Below are 17,564 nucleotides of genomic sequence, written 5' to 3'. Positions count from 1 at the left end.
CACCTGTAAGGTTTGTAATGCGTAAACTTTAGCCGAAGGGCATTACTGAAATCCAGCCGGCTTAGTTCCAATGAGTGTATTCTCACCCACCTGTCTGTGGTAATTGTGTTCGACTGGTAGGAATTGTTGGATTCTGCCTCCGACCGGTGTTTAATGGTCCGGAGGTAATGTGATGAAGTCACTGTTTTGTGGCAGTGGAGGCTCTGGTGTTATTGCCTCCACGTCCTCTTCCCTTATTATGTTGCCCCTATCACCTCCTCTGTTGGAGTTTTTGTTAAAGGAACCTTGGGTGTTGCTTTAGTATGTAGACGAGGTTTGTGAAGTAGTACCCCGTGTAGCTGCTCTGTATGAGGAGCGTCAAAAGGAACCTATGTTGTTGAAACTGTAATGCACCCATTGATTGTGCAGTTTCTGTATCCTTCATTTTGTCTAAAATTGTGTCGACTGCAGGGCCGAAAAGGAAGTCTTGATTGGTTGGTTAAGAATGGTGGATTGCACCTCGATCTTAAAGCCCAAAATACGTAGCCATGCATGTCTTTGTAGTAAGACGCATGTCTTTGTAGTAAGACGCTAGTGTTAATGGACCAGTCTGCAGTGTCAGCTGCGTCAAGCACATTTTATGGAGGAGTTTGTAATAAATTTTCCCTCTTGTATGAGGTCATTAGCTTGGGCTTTGAAAGGCTCAGGCAGGTGTTGCATTAAACTTTCAAGCTGGTCATAGTGTGCTGCCGTAACGAGCTAGTAGAGCTTGTGCATTTGCAATTTTCCATGACTTAGAAGCCTTGGATGCTACCCTTTCACCAGAGGCCTCTAGTATTTTGGACTCAGGAGGTGGCGCTTCTCCTGTTGTCTGTGAGTTGGCCCTTTAGCGTGCATTGGCCACTACTATTGAGTCTAATGGGAACGGACCTCCGATCTTTAGGGGCCGCTCCATATTTCTTTTCAACCCTGGGATTGATATCGCTTGCCCTGGCTGTATCTTTAAATATATCTGGTGCGTGTTTTAATACCCCTTTCAACATAGGAAGTGTTCTGACATTTTTCTCTGAAGTAGGGAATGTGTCAAATAAAAAGTCGTCTACAGGGTCATTGTGCATGTCTACGTTGTGGTACTGCGCTGCCCTATCTATCAGCTGGTTGAAGACAATGGTGTCGTCAGTAGGTGGCGGCTTTGTTGGGTATGAAGAGGTGTCAGGGATGGGATGAGTGTCATATGGATCAGTCAGTTCACCTCATCGTTCGTCTTGAGGGTTGGGATAATCATGTTGAGGATCTTCCGTGTCACCCTGATTGTCCCCAGAGTGCGTAGGAGAGTGGAGCAAAAGGTGTAGTGGGCATAGTGGGATAGAAAGGAATGAAGGGTCATGAGCAGAGGTCTTTAAACTTTTGGTTGCCGAGACCCCCCCCCCTAGTCACAATTTTCAGGCGTAAGGACCCCCTCCTGACAAACAATTCTAAACCTATAGGCAGAGCTACTGGAATTATGAGGCAGGTGAGGACAAAATTATGCAGCAGGCTCGACTAAATTGTATGGTAAGAAAAAATAAATAATACTATGCCGCATATTTTGGGATAGTATTGCTTCATTAGGTTGACATTTTTACACACAGTTAACACTGATGAAAAGATTTCATCTCATCAGTACAAGTTTATAATGAAAATACAGCAATAAACAGAAAGATGTCTAGTTAACCTTTGTGAAGGGCCTTCCACTCTGCAGGAATAAGTGCTGCCACATTAGATGCTCACCTGGCACTGGGCGGGAGCAGCAAGGGTCTCTTAAAAACCTGGCAGCCTTATGCAGAGTTAAGCAGTTTACCCATGCCACTTTCCTCTCACCCCCTCCCTTCCATCCCTCTCTCCTCTTCCAACCCTGGATCACTCTCTTACTTTCCAAGCCATTTTCTTTCACCCCTTTTAACAACTTCTGAACTCTCCCCATTCAACATCTCACTTCATGTTTAATCAACTCTTGCCATTCTGTCTTTTCAATGCCCGCCTCTCTCGAATTTATCTAATGGCCTCTCTGGACACTCACCTCTCTCCCCTCAGCACCTTATTCACCTCGTCTCTTCAAATTTCTGTCTATTTGTATCTTACACCTCTCCAGTCCACCATTCATCTTTTACATCTCCCCTTTGTACTTAAACACCTTTTTGAACCAATGTCCCTCACCCACCTCTGTACTCCCTCTTCCCTCATCACGGTTGTCCCTCACCCACATCATACCAAATTCTTTTTATGTCACAGATCACTCCGCTATCTTCTCTAACCGTTTAACAGTATCCCTCCTCTGTGCCCTCACCTTTCGCTCACACACTTCTCTTGCATTTCTGCACTTCACATTTCTCATCATCCCTGACCTCTTCAATCTAATTCTCTAACTCCCATGCTGTCCTCTCTCATCCCATCTACTCTCACCCTTTCATCTCACCTCACTGGGCATACCCGTATGCTCCTCTCGGCCTGTGCCAATCTTCTTATTGTTCCCTACAGCAAAAAATATGAAGTCGGCCTCACTGTTTTGGTGCTGGCCGCACAGTTGTGGAACTTTCACCCACCTTTGCTTCACACCATCGATCCGTTATCTTTTAGGAAGCTATAAAAACCTGGCCCTATATCCAGTGGGTTACCCCCTTTGGCTGGTTCTCCTTTCCCCTCTGTGTTTCTTATTTGCCATTTCAGTTAGCAGATGGTTATTGCCCCAGGACGCCTTGTTGGAAATAATAATAATAACAGCAGAAGTGTGACCTGGAAGGTGGGACCCACTTTCTATAATTCGTCGGGCCCCACAGTTTGTAGACCCCTGGTCTAGAGGGAGAAGTCCTAAAGTCCTTTTTCTTAAGAGGAATAGGGGATTGAGAGTCCATGTCCAATGGCCTCTTCTTCCTGTGTAGGATTGTGACTTTACCAGTCTCAGGGTTTAGATATATATTTTTGCCTGATCCTCTGAATGGAAGAGTTCTTCTTCCACATGCTGTGTCTGACTTCCTTGGCGTAGACTTTTTTGGATCAACTATTGCCTCCATGTCAATAACCTTTTTTTGGTTCGACGACTTTCGGTGCCTTATTGCTCTCTCGGCTCTGCCTCTTTGTCCGGGTCGACGAGTGATTGCGGACCAACCAACGCACGTAACTGCTCAACACACGAATACAATGCATTGTATAAAACCAATTTAATATTTACAAAAGTATGAAATTAATTTGAACAGCATGGACAAGCAGGATCTTTAGCACCAGTTTCCTGGAAGAGGTATTTTACAGATGCCATTTCATGAAGAATCTTCAATACGCTTCAACATCGAGGCATAAATCACTATGGCAGCCGAACGGCAAGCAACCTAGAATAAATTAACAAGCAGCATTAACAGACAGTTTGTAATGCCAGAAAGCTAATAAATGTATTATACAAGGATTCCATGCATGACAGTGGGTCGAATGTGTTTAAAAGTAATGCAGTATACAGACTACAATAAAGAGATGAGCAGCTGCTCAACTGTAACAAGTTATTAGTTTGTGACATTGTAAAGCTGTTGCCAACAGGACAAATTACAACTAAAACAGGAATTGTTTTCCCCCTATTCGTGTGGGGGTGAGCATGGGTAAGTCGCTGCTTATCAGGGGGAAGGAGAGTTAGAGGGGGGTTGCCCTTAACCCCACCTTTAAAGTTGTTCTCTCCCAGGATGCTTTTTTGAGGTTAGAGGGGACAGGTATTACCCTTGTAATATTCTGGTGTAAGGACGTGGTTTTGGACCCCGCTCAGTAAAAGGAACAACGAAAGCAGCCTCGGTCTGAAGTGCGTTAATCCATGGGAGCCTTCCAGTTTCCTTCAAAATGTCCTTTTTTCTTTCTAATGCCTGATCGGCCTCCGGACTAAAGAGATGTTTATCAAAAAGTGTGTTTAAAATCAGTTATTGGACATCAGGCTTAAACCCGGAGATCCTTAGCCAAGCATGTCACCTACGCAAAATGCTAGTGTTGACCTCTCGAAATGCAGTATAAAACAACAGCATCTGGAGCACCTTATGGAAGAATTGGAAATTAGTTTCCCCTCATTTACCAAATCTTGCGCTTTTGTTTTATGCTCGTATGGGAGAAATTGAAGCAATTACTTAACTTCATCCCAGTGGGCCCGGTCATACCTGGCTAAAAAATCCTGCGTATTTGCAATGCGCCAGTGATTGGCAGTTATGCGCATGCCAGAAGCGTCCAATCGCTTGGACTATGAGGTATCTGGGGAGGAGCATCCCCTGATGTTTGGGAATTAGTCTACATACAAGCATTGGACACTACCAGTTATGAAAGGCCAGTTGTTACTAGATTCACTCGATCTGTTGGGTAGGGCTTAAACTCTAGGAGTCAAGATGAGTGCACACACAGGGGGTCTTTAAATATTGTCAGCGTGTCTCATCATGCCTTCAAGTATAGGAAGTGTTTGGGATGACCTACGATCCCAATGTCTAACAATAAAGTTGTCCTTTAACGATTCTTTGTGCAGTGCCACCCCAGGATATTGTGCAGCCGCCAGGAAGAGATGGCTCAGCAGGGTAAAGGTCTGGATCGTGGTCAGCTTGAGGGTTATTTATGCAATTCCATCCTTAGATCTACTGGTAAATGTGTACCCAATCAATATCATAGTTATGGTGAGACTGGAGAATCTTGGTGTGATTTTCAAAGGATTTTAAGGTGGAGGGGGGGGTTGGTGGTGGTTGAAAAGGACCGGTAGCAACAGTTTTCCTTTTTAAAGGAATCTTAGGAGCGTCCTCACCAGGAAGCTTGTGTTTGAGGTAGTTTAGTAGGAGTATGACCCGTTTCAGAGTTAATAGCCTTGTTTGGGAATAGTTTTCAGTGGAACTATGCCTAAATTCTGATCCGAAGGGACATCTTTTGGTTTTTGCACTGACGTTTTCAGTACTAGCATGGGCTGGCCTTTTGGCATGGATGATTTCGGCTCAGACTCAGATTTTTGTTTGGAACCAGAGGACTTTGGTTCAGACTAGGATTGGTTTGAAACACCCAGTTGAGCCTTCCGGCTCAGTGCAATCTTCTTGACCAGACTCAACTGAAGAGGTCTAGTGTCTTCGATGCTGCATCTTCACGTTGAGCCAGACTAATGCAGCTTTCAGCGACCAAAACGATCTGCAAGCGTCACAGCCTTCTTTGTGCTCTGGAGACGAGCACAAGTTACACACTTGGAGATTATAAAACCCAGAGACTGCACCTTTAAATTTATAGTGCATATATTACACTCCTACCCATTACTAGCACAACGCATGTCAAATGGCAAGGGTTTATTTACTGTAGCTTATTCAAATGAAGAATGGGAGGAGGTTATGAACATGGATAAGAGAATCAGAGAGGCTAGAATGAAATTTACTCTTCAAAACTGGTACCGGTCACCACAAAAACTCAAGCCAGCAGGTTTACTACTCCAATCTACCCGTTTGAGGTGGAAACAGGAGGACTGCAATATACTACACATTTTATTACAATGCCCAATTTTGAAGGAATATAAGTCTTCCATAACGGCCGCTATACAAGTGTCCTTTAACGGAAAAAATTGTTGCATTACATGATTAGGGCTCCCGGTTTTATGGTATTGTCTGTATTAATCCAAAATCAAATTCTGCAAATTTTACTTGTATATGGATCTATATTTATTTTAGGTTTTGTGAAAAAATGAAGCTGAAATGTGTTTATTTCTAAATTTAACTAGTTAATGTGCACTTAAGCCTGAACGCTCGACAGGTTTTAATGATATGTACCCACTCCGGTGGTAAAATATAAACCTGTATGAAAATATATAATAAGAGTATAAAGGTTGTGCAAATCTGATGTTTATGGGTCATCACTAAAATCCCTAGATTTTTTAAATCCCCTTGCCTGTAGATCCAGTTATTGGCCTGGCAGTCATGATTGACAGCATTTATGATCACTCAAAAACTCAATTTCCGTTTTAAGCCATATTTAAAAATACAGGAAAATAAGTGTTTATCTGTATTTATTTGCAAAAATCAGTAACAGCCTTATACATGATGTTACTAATCTCCCAAATCATACAAGATGATTGAAAGCTATTGCTCACTGAAGGAAAAAAAATTGTACATTAAAACATTGGAGAACACCACAATGACCTACACATGATGAATGGATTATTGCAATGTATAAAGTAGCATCATATGAAAAATGCTACTTACCAGTATGCAACTGTTCTTTGCATGTAGAGTTGTATACTTCTGCATAGATCGCCATCTGGTGTTGGGCTTATATGTTTGCAATTTGTTAGTCACGAGATAAAAAAACTCCCCCGTTATGCTGACAGTGCGCATGGGCAGCGACTCAACCCCCAGATTGTTCTTCGCCATGAAGGGTAATGATAGAGTTAGTAGGAAAGTAGAAAAGGATGTGCAATGTATCAAAGTAAGATAATACTGCAACAGATAAGATACCCTGGGAGGTGTATACAACTCTACAGTTTTACATGCCAAGAACAGATGCATACTGGTAAGTAGCATTTTCCGTTCGAGGCAATAAGATTTAGATTGTATACTTTAGCATAGACAATACAGCAGTTTTCCGCCTTAGCAGTGACAACCTGTATCCGTTGCAGTGGTTTGAAAAAGTGATCTCCATACTGCCTGGCCCACACTCGCTTGTTGCTTTGCTTGCACATCTACACAATTAAGTTATGTGAAAGTGTGTGGTGTAGCCTAAGTTGCTGCTTTGCAGATTTCACCCAGGCGAATGTTCCCTAAGAAAGCCATACAAGCCCCTAGTTTGTGTGTAGAATGAGCTCTAGGGGGAATGGTTGGCATGCATTTAGCATATTTGGATGCACTCAATCTATCTTGCAATTTCTGTTTCTGAAATGAGATTGCCCTTGTGAGGTGGGCATAAACATAGAAAGATTTGTTTAGTCTATCTAAAAGGTTTAGTTCTTTTTACACAGTATAGTAACGCTCTTTTAAACTGGGCGTTCAGACGATTTAGGGTGGAAGGCAGTAACTACCTTTGTTAGAAATTTTGGGTTAGGTCCAAGAACCACTTTAACTACGATGCATTAGCAAAAATGGTTCTTGTATGGTTAATGCCTGGAGTTCACTAACTCTTCTGAGGGACTCTGGGGAACGAGTTATGGATCAACTGGTCGAACAGCTTCCTGTACGCTTTTCCACCCATTCCAGTGGTCAAGCTGGCCCATTACCCATTGCTGCAGAATGGCCCTGGAGGTTCACGGACCTGCTTATATCACTCAATCCTGCCATCAGCGGCCGCCGTGTCAGCCGGACCTTCGCACAAAGTTCGGGGGCAGATGGTACACCCCAACCTCTTGTCATTGAATTTGGCAGCATGGCTCCTGAGAGTGCAATATGGCCACGTAAATCTTCCTGAGGATTGCATGGACATATTGAAGGAGGCTAAGAGGCAGTCTACTAGGACCTCTTATGCTTACAAATGGAAGAGATTCTGCATCTGGTGCATGTCTAAGAAATATGATCCTACGACCTGCAAGGAGGAGGTCATCTTCCATACCTTCTGTATCTGGCTCAGTCTGGCCTTAATTTCCATTCCATTAAGGTTCATATAGCTGCATTGACTTCTTACAGAAAATGCTCTTCGCAAACGTCCTTCCAGATCCCTGTGATTAAGGATTTTTTGGCAGGATTGAAGGACTTCCTTCGCCGGCATGGGAAACTGAATGTGATGCTGTCCAGGCTGATGAGGGAGCCTTTCAAGCCTATTCACAAGGCTTCACTGCAGCACCTGTCTAGGAAGGCGGCGTTCCTCGTGGCCATTACATCGGCCTGCAGGGTGAGTGAGATTCAGTCCTTATCTTGCCAAGAACCTTATACTGTGTTTCATGCTGCTACGGTTGTTATGCGTACTCACCCTAAGTTCATTCCCAAGGTGATTTCTGATTTTCATGTTAATCAGACGACAACTTTACCAACTTTTTTCCAAAATCCTTACATTCCAGCAGAAAGGTCTCTTCATTCCCTGGATGTTAGATGGGTGTTGAAAATTCATTTGGATAAGACCAAAGACATTCGCAGGTCAGACCAATTGTCAACTATGGGTCAGTTAGGACAGGTCTGGCTACTTCGAAGGAGTAGTTTCTTTTCTGTAACTCCAGTTCTGTAGTAGGGGTATCTCTGTTATAGTCATAATCTAGTGAATAGTCCCGCCCATGTGCGTGGACCCCGGAGCAATAAAAAAAAATACTCTTAAAGTGTCGAAAAAAAATGCAGAACAGCACAGACACTTAAGAGAGAATTTAAAGACATATAATGCAGCCTATAACAGGCTACACTGTCCAGTACTTCAGCTAGAAATTCCACAAAACAGCAAAGCCTGTCCAGATTTCCCTTGCCTTCAGCAAAAACCCCCCTGATGATAGAGAGGAAGACATAGACAGACAAGCCCCATAGGCTGCCATTATGTGGCTCAGAATAGGATACTGTGCCTTTAAGAGAACTTTCCAGAACTTCACGGTATCCCAGAATGCCCTGCAGGTCCTTCTTACTTTCAGTTCTTTTTGAAGGCGTAACACGCCAGACCAGTAGCATTCCTTACATGAATATCTGTCTCCACCAGGGAGGAGGGCAGGCGCTTATGACTATAACAGATACCCCCTACTACAGAACTGGAGTTACAGAAAAGAAACTACTCCTTCTGTAGTAGGGGATATCTCTGTGTATAGTCATAATCTAGTGAATAGAATGACAAGCCCATCCCCACACCAAAGCAGCGGTGGAGAAAAGAAACAGACACCACTATTGTGCGAACAAATTCCGCAGCGAAGCCTGTCCAACCTGAGCATCCGCCCTGGCATCAGTGTCCAGACAGAAATGCTTAGCAAAGGTATGAACCGACTTCCAAGTGGCGGCCTTGCAAATTTCTGCAGTCGGCACATTACGGAGAAAGGCTGTCGTGGCAGCTTTGCCCGTGGTGGAATGAGCCTTAGGCTTACCTCCTATGGTCTTATTAGCTTTCTGGTAACATAGTTGTATGCAGGACACAATCCACCTAGAGACGGACTGCTTAGAGGTAGCAAGACCCGTCCTGACTGATCCATAATTGATGAACAATTGGTCTGACCTACGAATATCTTTGGTCTTATCCAGATAAATTTAAACACCCTCCTAACATCCAGGGAATGTAAAGACCTTTCCGCTGGAGATGAAGGTTTCTGAAAAAACGTAGGCAAAGTTATAGTTTGGTTGACATGAAAGTCAGAAATAACCTTGGGAAGAAATTTAGGGTGAGTACGCATAACAACCTTAGCAGCATGAAATACAGTATAAAGTTCTTGGCAACACAATGCCTGAATTTCACTCACCCTGCGGGCCGATGTAATGGCCACGAGGAACGCCGCCTTCCAGGACAGGTGCTGCAACAAAGCCTTATGAATGGGTTCAAAAGGCTCCTTCATCAAACTGGACAGAACCACATTCAATTCCCATGAAGGCGAAGGAAGCCTGACAGGAGGGAACACTTTCTTCAAGCCTTCCAAAAAGTCTTTGATCACAGGGATCTGGAAGAAGGAAGTCTGTGAAGGGCTTTTCCTGTAGGCAGTCAATGCAGCGAGATGAACCTTAATGGAATGAACATTAAGGCCAGACCGCGCCAAATGCAGAAGGTAAGGCAGGATGACATCTTCCTTGCCCGTCATCGGGTCAAAGTTTCTGGACACACACCAGATACAAAACCTCTTCCACTTGTAAGCGTAGGACGTCCGAGTGGAAGGTCTCTTAGACTCCTTCAGTATGTCCATGCAATCTTCGGGCAGATTTAAATGGCCATATTGCACTCTCTCAGGAGCCATGCCGCCAAACTCAAGGACGAGAGGTTGGGGTGCAACATCTGCCCACCGAACTTCGTGAGAAGGTCCGGCCTGCACGGCAACCGTATGTGTGGAAGGAGGGACCGGTGTAGAAGGTCCGTGAACCACCACTGTCTGGGCCATTCCGGGGCAATCAGGATCATCCATTCCCTGATCCAGGACAGCTTGATGAGCACCGCTGGAATCAGGGGAATGGGCGGAAAAGCGTAAACAAAGCTGTTCGACCAGTTGATCCAGAGTGCATTCCCCAGCGTATCTTGCTGGTAGTACCTGGAGGTGAAGTCTCTGCATTTGCTGTTTTCGGCAGTGGCGAACAGATCTACATCTGGAGTCCCCCACCTTTCGAAGACTTCTCCTAGTACGTAGTTGTTTATGACCCATTCGTGGTTTTCCTGAATCAGTCTGCTTAGTGCGTCCGCCTGAGCATTCTGCACACCTGGCAGATGGGTAGCCATTATCGTCAATACCCTGGCCAGAAGCCAGCGCCAGATCGTCTGCGCCTCCCGAGACAGGGTGCGCGATCTCGACCCCCCCGCTTGTTGGGGTAATACATCTTGGTCGTATTGTCCGTCTGTACAAGCAGAGAGCTGGTCCGGATGGATGAAAGGCCTTCAGTGCCAAGTGAACAGCCCTGATGTGATACGTGGACTCTGTCTGAGACCACGTGCCTTGGATCTGTAAGTCTCCCGAATGCGCTCCCCAGCCCTGGAGAGAAGCATCCGTCACGACAGTCTGAGTAGGAATGTCCTTGTGGAAGGGAACCCCTCTGAGGAGATTCTCAGCTGAAAACCACCACTTCAGAGACTGAAGAGCATGCAGAGACAGTCGTATCCTGTCGTCCCAAGATCCCATTGGTCCTCCAAGCACTCCTGCAGAGGTCTCATGTGTAGTCGTGCATGAGGAGTGAGGAAGATACAAGAGGCCATCGACCCCAGTAGAGAAGACACCGTCCTCACTGTTGTAGATGGAGTGGTCATTAGAGCCTGAGCCTTCTGAAGGAGTGATAACCGTCGCTCCTCCGAAGGAGACACGCTTGCTGACAGCGTATTGATGGTGGCTCCCAAGTATTGAATGCATTGGACCGGGATCGGGGCAGACTTGGGCATGTTGATGTGCAACCCCAACTTGTTTAAGAGAACACACGTCTTCTGGAAGTCTGCTTGAGCTTCCGAGAATGAGGAGGCCTTGATCAACCAATCGTCCAGGTACGGGTAGACAAACACCTTGTTCTTCCTGAGGTGTGCCGCTACCACTGCCATGCACTTGGAGAATGTCAAGGGCGCAGATTTCAGCCCAAAAGGCAGCACTGTGTATTGGTAATGGTTGATGCCGACTTGAAATTGCAGAAACTTCCTGTGTTTGTACGCGATGGGCACGTGGAAGTACGAATCCTGTAGGTCTATGGCACAGAGCCAGTCCCCCTGTTGCAACTGAGGATAAATCTGATGCAACGACAGCATGCAAAACTTTTCTCTGCGAATCCACTTGTTTGCCTGCCGCAAGTCCAGAATGGGCCTGAACTCGTTCTTGTCCTTCTTGCGAACCAGAAAGAGAGTAGACCTCGTCCTCTTTGAGACAGAGGTACGTCTTCTATCTCCCTTTTCCTCAACATGATATCGGCCTCCGCCTGGAGCTTGCGCAGTTGATACTGCGAGCTGACCGGAGGGAATCGCTGGAGGAGGGCTGATGAACCGAAGACTGTATCCATTGCAAACAATATTCAGCACCCACTTGTTTCGAGTAATTTTTCTCCACTCTGCCAGAAAATATTGAACGCTTCCCCCCCACCGGAGCGGTTATCGGATGATGGGGAAGTAACCGCTCAGGGTCGAGACCCAGCCAGGCCCTTGTTCGCAGTAGAGGACTGTTGTCCCTCTCTACCCATCTGACGTTTCTGGAAGGGTCTCCGGAACTGCTGCTGTTGCTGCTGCTGTCCCGAAGACTGCCCTCGTCCTCTTCCCTGTGCGCCGTAGCGCCTCTGGAAAGGCCTGAAGGAGTTCTCTTTGGGCTTCTCCTAGCCCACAGCCGCTAGGGTCTCTGCCTCCGCCTTCATCCAGGCCTTCTCATCGTCTGCTTGTTAACCGAAAAGGGTCTCTCCGGAAAAGGGCAGATTGGCCACCCGCTGCTGGGCCTCCGGCTTGAGTGACGTGAGCCGAAGCCAGGCGTGCCGCCGCTGGTTTATTCCATGCCAGTAACCATGTACGGCCAACAGGGAGGTGTCCGCCGCTGCACTGATCACCTGGTTTGAAACCAGCATCCCTGCCTTGAGTATCTCCTGGAAGTCCTCCCTCTTGTCTCTCAGAAGCAGTTCCACAAACTGTTGAAGGGAGTCCCACAGCGCCCGGTCGTAACGGCCTAGCAGAGCTGTATCGCTGGCAGCTTTCATGGCTGCGGAAGCGGTCCCACACGCTTTCCTTCCTGCTGACTCGATCCACCGACTCTCCTTATCTGGTGGCACAGTGGATGACGGGGAGGTAGAGTGTAATTTTCTGGCCGCCGTCACAATCACCGAATCCGGTACCGGATCCATTCTCAGGAATGCAGGGTCCGAATCCGGGGCCCTGTACTTCTTCAGAAGCCAGGACGGAGCGGCCTTCACCACCGCTGGCGTGAGGAACAGCTCCTCCGCAAGTTCCTCCAGTCCAGGCACCAGAGGGCGAGACAAGTGCTTCTTGTGAAGCGTCTCGAATATCACAGACATAGTGTAGTAGGTGTTGGAGCAGTCACCGTGATACCTAACTTCGCAGCCCCCCTCAGGAGAACCTCCTGGAACGTGGCAATGTCGTCCACTGGAGAAATCCTGGTCTCAGGAGAGTCCGATAAGGTTGGCGAGTAGGAAGTATGGGTCCTGTAAGAGTCCGTGCGGGACCTGGACCCCCTCCTCCTATGGCGACGCCTTGATTTGGTGGAGGCCCTATGGCGACTCCTTGATCTTCCTCTCCGTCCGGAGCATGAACGGGACCTCCGAGGACGGTCAACCGGGTCCACAGGAAGAGGCGATTTAGGTTTTGATGGAGCCTTAGGTTTAGGCGTACCCTTCGGAGGCGTCGGAAGCTTAGGCAAAGAGGTCGACCTCGGAGGGAAACGATGGGGGGTGGTGGTGGGGGGGGGGGGGGTAAAGGCAGCATGCAGCCGCCCCGCCCCCTTAGCATTGCGGCAGAATAGCCACCGCAGTGAAGGGGTTAAAGAGGCTGTTTGTTGTCTGGTTCCAGTAATTTCTGTGCCCCCAGCTCTGCCTATTCCTTACATTTTACTGCCTTAACGTGAGAATGCATTTCAAGAAAAGGAATAAAGGGTTACCAAAATAAAAATGCCAGCCATGTGCTGTTTAACACCATCGCTGCTAGGGAGATTTTCCTCATGTGCTGATTTTACATTTTTCCTATTGTTCATGACGAGCTCAGCTCATCATGAGCACACGACCAGTGTACTGGACGAGCTGAGCTCGTCATGAGCAGCGAAGGGGTTAAAGAGCATGTAAAGGCCTGGTCTTGACACTAGATAGGGTTATAAATAAAATAGTATATATTCCTTTGTAATGTGACGTTTCAATCTTTGTTCCCTTTAACTAGAAGTCATAGATCATTCAAGCAGCCTTAGAACACAATTAAAAAGGCTTTCTATGTATTTTTGCAGTTCCAAGTGTGCACGGATCAGTGCTGAAAATAGGCTTTAGGGGACTGCTTACTTTTGTACCTTCTGGGACATCAATATAATAAGGTGGCAACCCTAATCGCAAGACTGGAAGTTTATTGCAGGATGAGCACAATATTTATTTCCCCCACCCTCGATCCCTGGACCTTGCCATAAAAGCAATAGTTTAACTTCTATCTGAAACCCTATGCTAAGCCTCAATAACATACGGAGTAACTTCAACTGTGTCTGGGGATGCACCCTGTATTCAGAGAACTCACTCCCCATTCTCGTCCTTCACTTTCACACTCACTGGGATCACAATGTACTCACACTGATCACTATGTACTGAACCCACCCTGCACTTATGCAACTCACCATGAACTTACACCGTTCTCCCTCCACTTACCTGCGGTCACATGAGCACACCGCACTCTGCACAGAGATCACTCTGCACTCTTTACCCTGGTCCTCACCCTGCAGCCACACGAGTTCTCCCTGCAGTCACACGAGCACACTACTCACCCTGCTCATGAGACACTTTACTCACCTGTCCCTCTCACATGTGCAATCAGTGTTAGAGCCAGCCCTGGCTGGGAATCTTAGTCCCCCACCCTATAGTTCTGTCTAGTTGTGCTCCATGTTGCTTCCCACGTCGGAAGTAAGTTTCACTGCAAGGAGTTTACAACGGTTACATCCTTACTATAGATTCCATTCTCTGGCAAGTAAGAGTGAAGAGCTTTTTGTATATTTTTTTTAAGCCTCGCTCCTTCACCCCTTCGTCCCAATACTAGTGGGAACATTGGATATTTCAAGGAGGAGGAGTGGATTTGGCATTAATGAACATGTTACTTACCTTCGGTAACGCTTTTTCTGGTAGATACAATATCTGCCTGTGGATTCCTCACCTTGTGAATATCCCCCTGCGTCAAAAACATTCGGAAATTCTTTTGTAGCTTTGCGCCGACGTGGACCCGGACGTCATAGAGGCACGGCATCGCTCGAGACTCCACTGACGTCACCGACACCTAGAATAGGCCCACGCCGGCATGATGACATCAGTTCCGCCCTTTTTTCCGCGCCTTCGAGGCACACAGACAGACCAATGACAGTAGACATAAACACAGTATACACAGTACCAATATCAAGGTAACACAGTGTGAAGTAAATGCAATTTAACATTTGACAAATCAATAAATACATAATAGAAACACTGGCATAGAAGAGTGGACAACGGGGAGGGGGGGTGGGTCAGTGAGGAATACACAGGCAGATATTGTATCTACCAGAAAAAGCATTACCGAAGGAAAGTAACTTGTTCTTCTGATAGATACATCTGCCGTGTGGATTCCTCACCTTGTGAATAGAGTCCCACAGCAGTCCCCACTTCTGGAGGAGGGTGTCCACTCTTCTAAACCAGAAAATCCTGAAGGACAGAGCGCGCAAAGTGGCCGTCCCTCCTCACCTCAGAATCCAAGCAGTAATGCTTCGCGAAAGTGTGGAGGGAAGACCAAGTCGCCGCCCTACAAATATCCTCTACAGGAACACCTCTAGCCAATGCAGAGGTTGACGACTTAGCTCTTGTAGAATGAGCCCTTATACCCTCTGGAGGTTCCTTACCGGCCAAAGAGTAGCGGATCTTTATACAGAGGACAATCCATCTTTATAAAGTTCTTTTATGGACCGCTCTTCCTTTCTTGCAGCGAGCAAAGCCAATGAAGAGCTGGTCATCCAACCGACAGTCTTTAGATCTGTCCAAGTAAAAGGACACCGCCCTCTTGGGGTCCAGACGGTGCAACCTCTCCTCCTCTTTGGAAGGGTGTGGGGGAGGATAAAAGGATGGGAGGGTAACACATTGACCAAGGTGGAAAGGAGTTACCACCTTTGGCAGAAAAGCAGCCCTGGTCCTAAGAACCATTCGATCAGCATGAATGGACAGGAATGGGGACTCGGAACTAAGAGCCTGAAGCTCACTAACCCTCCTTGCCGATGTTATTGCAACGAGGAGAACGGTCTTAAGGGTCAAAAGCCTCATAGGACATTTGTGGAGAGGCTCAAAGGGAGCACCCATCAAAAAGGTCAAAACAAGATTTATGTCCCACTGAGGCACAATGAAAGGAGAAGGAGGGAACTTATTTGTGAGGCCCTTCAAAAACCTAACAGGAGACTTAAAAAGAGACAGCTGGTCAGGCATGCAGAGAAATGCCGACAGCGCAGAAAGATAGCCCTTCACAGTGGCAACAGCAAGCCCCTGTTGCGCCAGAGAAAGAGCAAACTGAAGAACATCAGATAAATGGGCTCTCAAAGGATCTAAAGACTTCTCTCCACACAAAGTGACAAATTTAGACCACCTATATGAATAAATGGACTTAGTGGAGTCACGCCTGGCTGACAAGATGACATTTACCACGTCAGGCGGGAGAGAAAAAAAGAACTCAGGTTGCCCCGTTCAATCTCCAGGCATGAAGGTGTATGGTCTGGAGGTGGGGGTGTAAAACCTGCCCCTCCATCTGGGAGAGGAGATCTGCCCTGTGAGGGAGACGAACAGCGGGTGAGAGGAGAGGTGGAGAAGGTCTGAGTACCACACCCTTCTTGGCCAATCCAGGGCGACCAATATGACTTGGGCAACGGAGCCTCTCCCTCTCCAACCACCTCCTCCTCACCTTCATCCTCCCGACCTGAAGGATGGGATGGGTCCGGAGATGGAACAGCTTTCTGCTTCGGCGAACTCGGTGAATTCGCATGAGACGCCTCAGCCTCGGCATCCTGTTCAGCCGAAGAAACTACCACCTTCTCGACCAGCTTCACCTGCGACTTCGGCTTGGAACCAGACTCCTTGCTCGATCGATGTCGGGATTCATGGGTTCTCTTTTTATGCTTCTTTCTCGAAGACCTTGAAGCATGGGCTGAGGACAAATTCGATCACGACCTTGAGCAAGACCTTGACTTAGAGCGTCGAGTCCGCGATCTTGATTTCTTCCCCTTCTTTAAACTTGGCAACCAGAAGTTTTGCTTCCCTTTCCCGGAGGGCCTTTGGTGTCATCTTCCTGCAGGATTGGCAGTCCTAGACACAAACAGCATTCATGCAGATCTGTAATGGACAACACCTTATTACATTCTCCGCAGGCCTTAAACCCGGTCTCCTTCGAAGACATGTCGAAAGAAAGTGAAGACGAAGAGACTAGAAACCAATAGCAAGTAACAAAGTTACAGCCAAGGCTACAGACGATCCCAGAAAACCGTTAGCGTCGATGACGCGGAAAAAAGGGAACTGATGTCATCATGCCGGCGTGGGCCTATTATAGGGGTCGGTGACATCAGCAGTCGCGAGCGATGCCGTGCCTCTATGACGTCCGGGTCGGCGCAAAGCTACAAAAGAATTTCCGAATGTTGCTGACGCAGGGGGATATTCACAAGGTGAGGAATCCACACGGCAGATGTATCCATCAGAAGCCATAGTTGCTGCCTTTGGTTCTGGGGACCCAGGTTCGAGTCCTGGGTTCAGTTCAACATAGTTTGATCCTGGGTAAAATTACTTAATTTACCAGTGACTTACAAAAAATGAATTTGACCTGGTTTAAAGTCACTGGTGCTTGTTTAACATGTTCCAATCCCTAGAGCCGAGTCCACAAGTCAAATATAACAAATATTGTGAAGTGTGCCTACTATCTGTTCTCGCTTCTTGTGCAGCTATTTCTGAAGCTTTGGAAGGCGATCTTTATAAGCCAACTCTGCTAACAAAATGACTCTTGATGCTACTAGGAGAATTAACATGTATATATTCTCTAGAATCACATGTGTATGATGTAAATGTCCCCTAGGCCTTTTTAGAAAACTGTGGCTGGCCTCCTACGTCCATCGGCAGCTGAACAGACAGTTAGGCCCAAAGGCCGCCCACGAAGCTTTGAAAAGTTTATTCCGATGTTAAAAATACAGAGAACGTGCACAAAACCATACCGTGGAGGACAGACAAAATTAGGCGTCGAGAACAGGAGTGCAGCAATACATGCCCGAACCTGATAGCACGCATGGGCATCAACTGAATTGTTAGTATTTTTCCACCATCACCGAAATGAGGAGTCACCTT

The 17,564-nt window shown here is 46.8% G+C and overlaps 1 protein-coding gene across 2 annotated transcripts in view; it reads right to left on the bottom strand.

Moving 5' to 3' along the window:
• Positions 1 to 3,159: 3,159 nt before the first annotated feature.
• KHDRBS1 (KH RNA binding domain containing, signal transduction associated 1) overlaps positions 3,160 to 17,564 on the bottom strand; it is a 41,582-nt gene continuing 27,177 nt past the window's right edge. For both annotated transcript variants that reach the window (XR_015308401.1, XR_015308400.1), the window contains one exon: positions 3,160 to 3,341. The gene's annotated coding sequence lies outside the window, so the exon portion shown is untranslated. The remainder of the gene's footprint in view (positions 3,342 to 17,564) is intronic.

This window comes from Lissotriton vulgaris, chromosome 2_1, assembly GCF_964263255.1.
Source record: "Lissotriton vulgaris chromosome 2_1, aLisVul1.2, whole genome shotgun sequence".
NCBI classification, from domain to species: Eukaryota; Metazoa; Chordata; class Amphibia; order Caudata; family Salamandridae; genus Lissotriton; species Lissotriton vulgaris.
Note: the sequence above shows the minus strand (reverse complement) of the source record. Positions and strands in the feature narration are given on the sequence as shown.